We start from the raw sequence: 11,209 nt of genomic DNA, 5'->3' as shown, positions 1-11,209 counted from the left end.
AATACTGCAATGCTGAAAATCTGAAATAAAACAGAAAATGCTGAAAATACTCATCAGGTCAGGCACATCAGTGAGCAGAGGAACAGAGTTGATATTTTGAGTTTAATGACTTAATCAGAACTGGGAAATGAAACAAATGTAAAAAAAGAGGAGAAATAAACAAAAGGAAAGATAATTGATAAAGTGGAAACCATGTGATATTGGAGGACACCTGGTATTATACTCCTTGGCATTTTTTTTCTGAATCACTTAAACACTGGGCAAGATTTAAAACAGACAAATGTTATCAAAATTGAAGTGCAGCACTCATCCATTATGGAAATCAATGAATGTTCTTATTTATTAAATCAATGGGATTATCAGCAGGTGATCTTCCTCAAAAGTTTCATGTTGTTTAAGACTACCTCCATGACATTTTTTTTGCGCTATTGAGAATTGCAGCTTAAGTAACCTTCTTAAGGTTTCATTACATTATCTTTTTTTTGTTGTGTGCTAAAGTTTTGCTAACATGTCTCATAATGCATTTGAATTGAAATATATGTAGATTTGAAATGGGGTTCTTCTGCTTTGCACACCCTTCAGCAAAAGCTGGTCAGAAAACCTGAATAGTTGTTCGAGGATGTATACCATTTCTCCAAGTATGCCTATCTTTGAGTTATTACAGTAGATTTGCCTTAGAATTTCCAGCTATAATTATTGTGTATGGTTCAATAACTGAGAGGAAAATAGCCATGAAATTCCTCATCTACTGACATCATGCCCAACTGTATCATCTCCATAGAGGGTGAAAGATCAGAAGAAAATCTATTATCTAAATACCTGTGTTCAATACTTGCTAATTCTACTGTCTATGTCCTATAGCCATTTTATCCAGAAAGTTGAATGCTTGCTTCTGAAGGAGATTTGTGTGTTTAACAGGTTACTCTGCAATGAAATTTTAACTTTTTCCAAGCCTCTTTGCAAGGAAAACATGAATAACAAGTAAAAATGACAAAATATAGCCTTTTAGACAGTTAACCTGAACTCTCAGGCACCACCCAGACTGATCTCTAATTCCACCAGTCTTGAGACCAGCTGTATTCTTTTGCCTCATCATATTCGCTTTCTAGTTGTTATCAACTACTGCTGCAAGATTATCTCCATGTTGAACACCCTTTCCCAGCACCTTCAAATTACTGGACTCATTTGGAAAATTAGGCTGGTCCACTCCAAAACAAGAGATTCAGGATATTCCTATGCAACTGATTTCAAAATCGGCCAGTTTAAAGCCAACCTCTTCTAACAATAATGATCACCTTTTATTTAATAGTAGGTGTAGATATATAAAAATTTATTTTATGAAAGCTCAAATACCACGCACTGCCAATATAAATAAAAAACATTGTTTATGTTTATCGTGATCTTAGTACTGGATTCCGTTGTTATAGCAATATTGCTAAAGCAACAGGTATCCTCAAAATAAACTGTTATGTAGGTGGAAAAAAGATCAAGATGAGAGTACTCAATCTTTTCTGAAATGTCTGATGCAACTTATTGTTTTAAATATTTCATTTATCCATGGGTAGCATCTGTTGTCTGTTCTCTTATGAATATACATAAGGGTAGAATTATCTTAATTGATCGATGACCCTCTTGGCTTCAGAAGCTAGACAAACTCCATATCTAATACTTCCCAGAAGCTACATACTTTCACATCATAGTCTAACACAACACAACACAACCATTATTTTATGGTTCATTTCATTTGATTTGGTTTTTGGTTAATTAGTTCCTAGACTATAACAAGCTTGTAGTGATGGGTTACAATAGTGAAAAATGGGTTGATGCCCATTGGCTAGGTTTGCAGAGATGTAGATAGGAGTTAACAAATGGAAACTGTGTATAATTTCCTTAATTCCATGTAGGATAAGTAATCAAATATTAATTCCATATTCCACAATAACTAGCATATTTTGAATAAAATTGGTGCCTTTCTGTGCCAATTGAGTAAATATGTTGTTTGGTTTTTGAAACTGCCTACATTCCTCCAAACCTGGAAGATACTTGAATTCACAAGAACAAAATAACATGCATCTTTTAGTCTCTGATGTTCTTTGGAGAGCTATTAATAATGAAACCTATGTATGAGCATGTTTTAATATATAAAAAGCAATAATAAGCAAAATATTTGGGTGTAAATTTTGAAAGTTTTTTTTAAGTTGAACTTTCACGTGGTCATTGAAAGTAATAAATCCTAAAGCTTTAATGAAACGTTTTTTAAAAGTAGTGTCAATCATTGTCAAACCAAAAAGTTTGTTACAACACTTTACTTTCTGACTAATTAAGAATGACTTTTAATAATTTTCATTTTTTCTGTCTGCCCTGGACTGTTTTAAACCTCAATAAACTCATAATTAAATGGCATTTGTATTATTGACTTTGTTTTTGTGCCAGTTGGAAGAATATTTTTATGTCTTGCTTTTATGACATAACTCTCAAAGCCCCTGCTAATTTCAGTGTGCAAAATGAATAATATATATACTAATATCTTAATAAGTAACATGTAATAGATAGGGTGGCATGGTAGTGCAGCAGTTAATGTAATGCTATTACAGCATCAGCGACTCAAGTTTAATGTTCTACCAGTACGATGATGGTTTCTGGATTCTTTAGCCTAATGTGGACACTCTAAAATGTTTATTGGTCAAGAATATGCAAAGGAAGAATAATAAAAGATTGTAAGTTTACTGTTTCCATTGAGAGGAATTTTATTAAGACCATAAGATATTGGAGCAGAATTAGGCCATTTGGCCCATCGAGTCTGCTGTGCCATTCAATCATGATTGATTCTTCTTTTACCCCTTCTCAGACCCACTCCCCAGTCTTTCCCCATAACCTTTGATGTCACGTCCAATCAAAAACCTATCAAGCTCTGCCTTAAATACTTCCAATGACCTGGCCCTCACAGCTGCCTGTGGTAATAAATTCCCAAAGTTCAACACCCTTTGGCTAAAGAAATTTCTCCCCATTTCTATTTTAAATGAACACTCTTCTATCTTGAAGCTGTGCTCCCTTGTCTTAGACTCCCCCACCATGGGAAACATTCTTTCCACATCTACTCTGGGCCTTTCAATATTCAGAAGGTTTCAAGGAGACACCCCCTTCATCCTTCTCAATTCCAGTGAATACAGACCCAGAGCTATCAAACATTCCTCGTATGATAACTCTTTCATTCCCGGAATCATCTTTATGAATTTCCTCTGAACCCAAATATACAACATCCACTGCATTCCCTTTATCTATCCTACCTGTAATCTCAAAGAATTCCAACAGGTTCATCAGGAAAGATTTTCACTCACGGAAAACATGCTGATTTTGTCCTGTGTCAGCAAGTATTCCATAACCTCATGCTTAACAATGGACACCAACATTTTCCAAACCACTGAGGTCAGTCTAACTGGTCTGTAATTTCCTTTCTGCTGCCTTCCTCCTTTCTTAAAGAGTGGAGTGACATTTGCAATTTTCCAGTCCTCTGGCACCATGCCATAGTTCAATGATTTTTGAAAGATAATTACTAATGCCTCCACAATCTCTCCACAGGATCCTGGACTTTCTGTCAGATTGCCACCAGGTGCTAAGAATGAGCTTCCTCACCTCTGACCCTCAACACAGAAGCCCCTCAGGGCTGTGTCCTAAGCCCTTCCTTTACTCTCTGTATACCCATGACTGTGTCACCACCCACAGCTCCAATCTGCTAACTAAATTTGTTGACGAAGCCTTATCTCAAATATTAGTGAGGCATCCTACAGAGAGGAAGTCAACACCCTGACACAGTGATGTCAAGAAAACAACATCTCCCTCAATGTCGCAAAAACAAAGGAGCTGGTTGTGGACTACAGGAAGAATTGAGACAGGCTAACCCCTATTGACATCAATGGACCTGGGGTTGAGAGGGTGAACAGCTTTACGTTCCTTGGCATACACATCACCGAGGATCTCACGTGGTCTGTACGTACCAGCTGTGTGGTGAAAAAGGCACAACAGTGCCTCTTTCACCTCAGATGGTTGAAGAAGTTTGGAATGAGTCCCCAGATCCTGAGGACTTTCTACAGGGGCACAATTGAGAGCATCCTGACTGGCTGCATCACTGGCTGGTATAGGAACTGTGCTTCCCTCAATTGCAGGACTCTGCAGAGAGTGGTGTGGACAGCCCAGCACATCTGTAGATGTGATCTTCCCACTATTCAGGACGTTTACAGAGACAGGTTTGTTAAAAGGGCCCAAAGGATCACTGGGGACCCAAGTCATCCTAACCACAAACTATTCCAGCTGCCACCATCCAAGAAATGGTACCACCAGTACCAACAGGCTCCGGGACAGCTTCTTCTACCAAGCCATCAGTCTGATTAATTCATGCTGATACAATTGTATTTCTATGCTATATTGACTGTCCTGTTGTCCATACTATTTATTACAAATTGCTATAAATTGTACATTGCACATTCAGATGGAGATGAAATGTAAATATTTTTATGTACCTGAAGGATGTAAGAAATAAAAACAATTCAATTCAATTCATTACTTCTTTCAAACCCAAGGATACAGTTCATCTGGTCCAGGTGACTTATGTACCCTTAGGTCTTCCAGCTTTTTGAGCACCTTCTCCCTTGTAATCGTAACTGCATTCACTTCTCTTCCCTCACACCCTTCAACATCTGGCACACTGTTAGTGTCTTCCATAGTGAAGACTGAAGCAAAATACTCATTTAGCTCATCTGCCATCTCCTTGGTCCCCAGTTATTATTTCCCCGGATTCATTTTCTAGTGGTCCTATATCCACTCTCATTTCTCTTTTATTTTTTACATACTAGAAAAAGCTTTTACTATCCACTTTGGTATTTGCTAGCTTGCTTCCATATTTCATCATTTTCCCTCCTAATGATTCTTCCAGTTGCTCTCTGTAGGGTTTTAAAAATTTCTGAATCATCTATCTTCCCACTAATTTTTGCTTTGTTAAATTCCCTCTCTTTTGCTTTTACATCAGCTTTGACTTCCCTTTTCATCCACGGTTGTACTATTTTGCCATTTGAGTATTTCTTTGTTTTGGAATACATCTATCCTGCACCTTCCAATTTATGTTGGCCAACTCCTCTCTCATATCACTGTAATGTCATTTACTCTACTGAAATACTGCTACGTCAAACTTTACTTTCTCCCTATCAAATTTCAAGTTGAACTCAATCATATTGTGATCACTGGTTCCTAAGGGTTCTTTTACCTTAAGATCCCTAATCACCTCTGGTTCACTAAGTAACACCCAATACAGTATAGCTGATCCCTTAGTAAGCTGAATGACAAACTGCTCTAAAAAAACATCTCGCGGGCAATCAACAAACTCACTTTCTTGTGATCCATTTCCAACCTGATTTTCCAATTGATCTGCATGTTAAAATCTCCCATGGCTATCATAACATTTTCCGTTTGACACACATTTTCCATTTCCTGTTGTCCTCTATGGTCTCTATGGTTCACATCCCAACTACTGTTGGGAGGCCTGTATATAACTGCCATCAGGGTCCTTTTACCCTTGCAGTTCCCTAACTCAACCCACAAGGATTCAACTTCTTCTGATCCTATGCCACACCTTTTTACTGACTTGATGCCATTCTCTACCAATAGTGCCACCCCCCCCCCCCGCCTACCTTCCTATACCTCCGTACAACATGTAACCTTGGACATTCAGCACCCAACTACAATCATCCTTCAGCCATGATTCAGTGATGGCCACAACATCATTCTTGACAATCTGTAATAGCACAACAAGGTCACGCACCTTATTTCTTATACTCCATGCATTAAGATATAACACTTTGAGTGCTGCATTTGCTACCCTTTTTAATTCTGCATCCCTAATGCACTGATACTCACCCTGCTGGCTTCAATTGTGTCCTACCATCTGCTTGCCCTTACTGACAGTCTTGACTGCATGCTATCTTCATTTTTTTTACCATCCGTCTTATCCTGAGTCCCTTCACTCTGGTTCCCAACCCCCCTGCCAAATTTAAACCCTCTCAAACAGCTCTAATGCTGGCTGGTGATGTAGTGGCATCAGTACCGGACTTTGGAGCGAAGGCTCCCAAGTTTGAATCCAGCTGGATCCCTTGCACACTTTCCATCTGTGCTGGGTTGAGTGTCGAGCTAGCCTGCTAAAAAAAAACGCCGTCACGACGGCATCCCGATGACTCCACTCGGAGTTAAGGGTTTTCTTCTTCAACAGCTCTAATGAACCTACCCATGAGAATATTGGTTCCCATTGGGTTTAGGTGCAACCTGTCTCTTTTGAACAGGTCATATCTCCCCCAGAAGAGATCCTGATAATCCAAGAGCCTGAAACCCTGCTCCCAGCACCAGCTTCTCAGCCACGCATTTATCTGCCAAATCATACTGTTTCTACCCTCACTGGCATGTGGCACAGGCAGCAATCCAGAAGTTACTACCCTGGAGGTTCTGCTTCTCAGCTTTCTACCTAGCTCTCTAAATTCTCTCTTTAGGATCTCTGCTTTTCCTTCCTATGTCATTGGTACCAATATGTACCAAGACATCAGGCTGCTCACTCTCCCTCCAAAATGTTGTGGATGCATTCACGTCCACAGAATTTCCTGTCTGATCGCCTGACTATTGAGTCCCCTATCACTACTGCTTCCCCCTTCTCCCTCTTTACCTTCTGCACCACAGACCTATATCCAGTGCCAGTAACTCAGTCTCCATGGCTTTCCCCTGGGAGATCATCCCCCACAACAGTATCCAAAATGGTATATTTATTATTGAGGGGAATGGCCACAAAGGTGCTCTGCACTAACTGCCTATTCACCATCCCATGTCTGCTGACAGTCAGCCAGTCACCTCCTGCAACTTCATGGTGACTATTTCCTGTAACTCTGGTCAATTATCTCCTCACTCTTCCATACAAGCCAAAGGTCATCCAGCTGTTGCTCTAGATCCCTAACATGGTCTTCAAGGACCTGCGGCCAGATACACTTTATGCAGATGTAGTTCCCTGGGAGATTCTGGGTCTCCTAGACCGGGGTCCCCAACCTTTTTTGCACTGCGGACCGGTTTAATATTGACAATGCTCTTGCGGACTGGCCGACCCAGGGGTGGGGGGGAAGGGTTGCCAACGGAGAAGAGTAGCAGTCAAATACGTTGGGATTACCCTGAGAAAAAACTACAATGACCACGAAGCCTTGCGCGGGCACCAGTGTGAATGCGTGACTTACGCATGCGTGTATGTGCCGACTTTTTTCTACAAATGGTTTTTGGCGATTCTGTTCGGGGGGCAGGGGTGTTAATCACGATTGGAATATAGGTGATAAGTGGCTAATACACTCAATTTCATGTCTGAAGGGTTTCTCTAATGAATTTAATATTAAACACATAGCGCATATTTTCCTCGCATGAATATAGTGATAAGTCAATTATCAGGGGAGGACAGGGGAGCTTGAAGTAAGTGTTGAACGAACTTCCAGTAGAAGTTGTAGAGGCAGGTAAGATATTATCATTTAAAGAAAACATGGATAGGTATATGGACAGGAATGAGTGGAGGGTTATGGGCTGAGTGCAAGTCGGTGGGACTAGGTGAGACTAAGCGTTTGGCACGGACTAGAAGGGCAGAGATGGCCTGTTTCCATGCTGTAATTGTTAAGTCACTTATAAGTCAATAGCATCATAACATTTTAAGTAACATTTGGATATTAAACACACAGCACATATTTTCCCCGTATGAACATATAAAATCATTGCAACACACCAATATCGCTGAATCGGTGGGAGCCCTGGGCTGAATAATTGTTCCCTGCAACAAGGCGGTCCTATCGAGGGGTGATGGGAGTCAGCGATACTCGAAGGGGGTTCCTTATGACCAGTCTATTCCGCAATTTAGTTTTCGTTACATTCATTGCAGAGATATGTTGGAAATGGAAGCACGTTTTCAGTGCTTTCATGGCTATCTCAGGATATTTAGCCTTGACTTAGATCCGGAATGCCGGCAGAGATGTTATGTCAAACATGCTTTTCAGCCCGCCGTCATTTGCAAGCTCGAGGAGTTGATCTCCTTCCCGCGCTGACATGGATGACGCGCGGGTAATGACCTTGCATGCGTTTGAGCTCAACAGTGGGTGTGACAGGGAATGAGGAAAGATGCCAAAGAACACTGAGGCTGCCTACAAGAAGGGCCAGAGCCGTCTCTATTTCCTGAGGAGACTGAGGTCCTTTAACATCTGCTGGACGATGCTGAGGATGTTCTACGAGTCTGTGGTGGCCAGTGCTATCATGTTTGCTGTTGTGTGCTGGGGCAGCAGGCTGAGGGTGGCAGACACCAACAGAATCAACAAACTCATTCGTAAGGCCAGTGATGTTGTGGGGATGGAACTGGACTCTCTCACGGTGGTGTCTGAAAAGAGGATGTTGTCTAAGTTGCATGCCATCTTGGTCAATGTCTCCCATCCACTACATAATGTACTGGGTGGGCACAGGAGTACATTCAGCCAGAGACTCATTCCACCGAGATGCAGCACTGAGCGTCATAGGAAGTCATTCCTGCCTGTGGCCATCAAACTTTACAACTCCTCCCTGGGAGGGGCAGACACCCTGTGCCAATAGGCTGGTCCTGGACTTATTTCATAATTTACTGGCATAATTTACATATTACTATTTAACTTTTTATGGTTCTATTACTATTTATTATTTATGGAGCAACTGTAACGAAAACCAATTTCCCCCGGGATTAATAAAGTATGACTATGACTATGACTATGCAGCTGACTCATATCGCCAAATCATATCATTTCCTCGCGGCCTGATAGCGCATGCTTTGCGGCCCGGTACTGGTCCGCAGCCCGGTGGTTGGGGACCCCTATCCTAGACACCAGCATCTGACATGAAGAACACACAACAGCCATTTACTACACTAGGTACAGTAAGAGAGGGGGGAAGAAAAAGAACCTTTTCAGGAGCTTACCCAGAGCCAACACCTCCTTTCATCCAAAACCTGGCACTCCTACTCTCACCACTGGCCTACTCCCGACAATGGCCATTCCAATTGTCCCTTCTGTACTTTTAAACAAGTGTCGCTGACCTGCAAGAAACCTCGTCGCTCTGGCCTGCACCTGCCGCTGATTGTGCTGTTGCATTAAGTCTTGGTGTAAAGTTCAAATTTACTATCAAAATATGTATATCATATATAACCTTGAGATTCATCATCTTCCAGGTGCCCACAAAACAAATACACAATAGAGATCATGAAAAAGACAGACACAGCAAAGACCAATTTATATCCAATGCACAAAAGAGGAGAAATCGTGTAAACAGTAACAAAAAGGGTAAACAAATAATACATGAGCTGCAGAGTTAGTTCAGCACTGGGGCAGGTGAAGCGTTCCAGTAGCCCACTATATTCTGCCAGACTTCCAAATGAAACTCAGATGAGATTGATAAGATTTATCAGTCTTAAACTTTTATGATATTACTCTGCCCGTGAGTTTATTATTAAGTATTTCTATTACTTAACCCACAATGTGTCCAAATTGCTGGTCTGTATTTTCCCAAGTCAATTCTTAACTAAGAAAAGAAATTCAAATTTCAAAGTAAATTTATTATCAAAGTATGCATATGTCACCATGTATTACCTTGAGATTCATTTTCTTGCAGGCATTCATAGGAAAACAAATACAATAGAATCAATGAAAAACATACAAAGACTGACAAACAACCAGTATGCAAAAGAAGATAAACTGTACAAGTAAAATTTTTAAAAAGCAGACAAATAGTACTGAAAGTATGAATTTGTAGAGCCTTAGAAATGAATCCACAAGTTGTACAATCAGTTACATGTTGATGTGAGTGAAGTTGCCCACGGTAAGAGTTGTTCTTAAACCTATGGTGTGAGATCTACGGCCTCTTTCCTGATTTCATTGGAAACTACAGCACAGAAACAGGTCCTTTGGCCCACCTAATCCATGCCAAACTATTATTCTGCCTAGTCCCATCGACCTGCCCTCCACAGCCCTCACGCCCATGTACCCATCCAAACTTCTCTGAAATGTTGAAATTGAACCCAAATCCACCACTTGTTTGCAGCTCATTCCATACTCTCACAGCCTCTGAGTGACTAAGTTTCCCTCAAACCTCTCACCCTTCTCCCTTAACACATGACCTCTTGTCCTAGTCTCACCCAGCCTCAGCAGAAAAAGCCTGCTTGCATTTACCCTATCTATACCCCTCATAATTTTGTATACCTCTGTCAAAGTGCCTCTTATTCTCCTATGCTCTGATGAATAAAGTCCTAACCTATTCAGCCTTTTCTTATAACTCAGATCCTCAAGTCCTGGCAACATCCCTTGTAAGTTTTCTTTGCATTCTTTCAATGTTATTGATATCTTTCCAATAAGTAAGTGACCATAACTGGACACAAAATGCCAGATTAGGCATCACGAACGTCTTATATAATTTCAACATAACATCCCAATTCTTGTACCCAAATAATATCCCAACTCCCATACTCAAATGTTACTGCTTTTTGTTTTGCTATAAGCACATGTGCCGTCTTGACTTGTATACACAAACTTGATATCACACCTTATCCATGGACTTCAAACTACATATCTATGAGAATCAGCAATATTTGCAAGTCTCATCTTGTTTGCTAACATAGTAATTCATCTTAATTATACCTTCCAGATGACAAAGAAAATCTTCATGATTTATGTGTGTGCTATTATACTGCACTTAAATATACATTTGGATTTCCAAACAGCACCTTACAAGTGCTTGGTTAAATAATTCCAAACCAAAATGAAATTAGCTAGTAGGCAGAAAACAGTCACATAGTTCCTCAGTTGGAAAAGTGAAATTAATTCTATATAACAGCAAGCTGATAGAGGATTTTAACCAGGAAACAAAGGTGACTGAGGGGATAGATTTCCTTGCAAATATTATAAAATTCTACAAATGTTGTGAACATTTTCCCCATTACACAACCTTTTCTATTTTGGGGGAAAAGCTCTTCAGTGAGTTTCTTGCAATGTAATCAGGACCCATTTGCAATCATCTTGTTATGTTGCAGAGGAAGAGATCTTTCTCCATTTTAGGTTCAGGTTGAATAATTCAAAGCTTTTGCTTAAAGATATAAGTGACTGTTGTGACTTCATTGAATCCATCGCCTCTGCCTACACTT

The sequence above is a fragment of the Mobula birostris genome, chromosome 3 (genome assembly GCF_030028105.1).
Source record: "Mobula birostris isolate sMobBir1 chromosome 3, sMobBir1.hap1, whole genome shotgun sequence".
Taxonomy (NCBI): domain Eukaryota; kingdom Metazoa; phylum Chordata; class Chondrichthyes; order Myliobatiformes; family Myliobatidae; genus Mobula; species Mobula birostris.
This window is presented reverse-complemented; position numbering follows the sequence as displayed.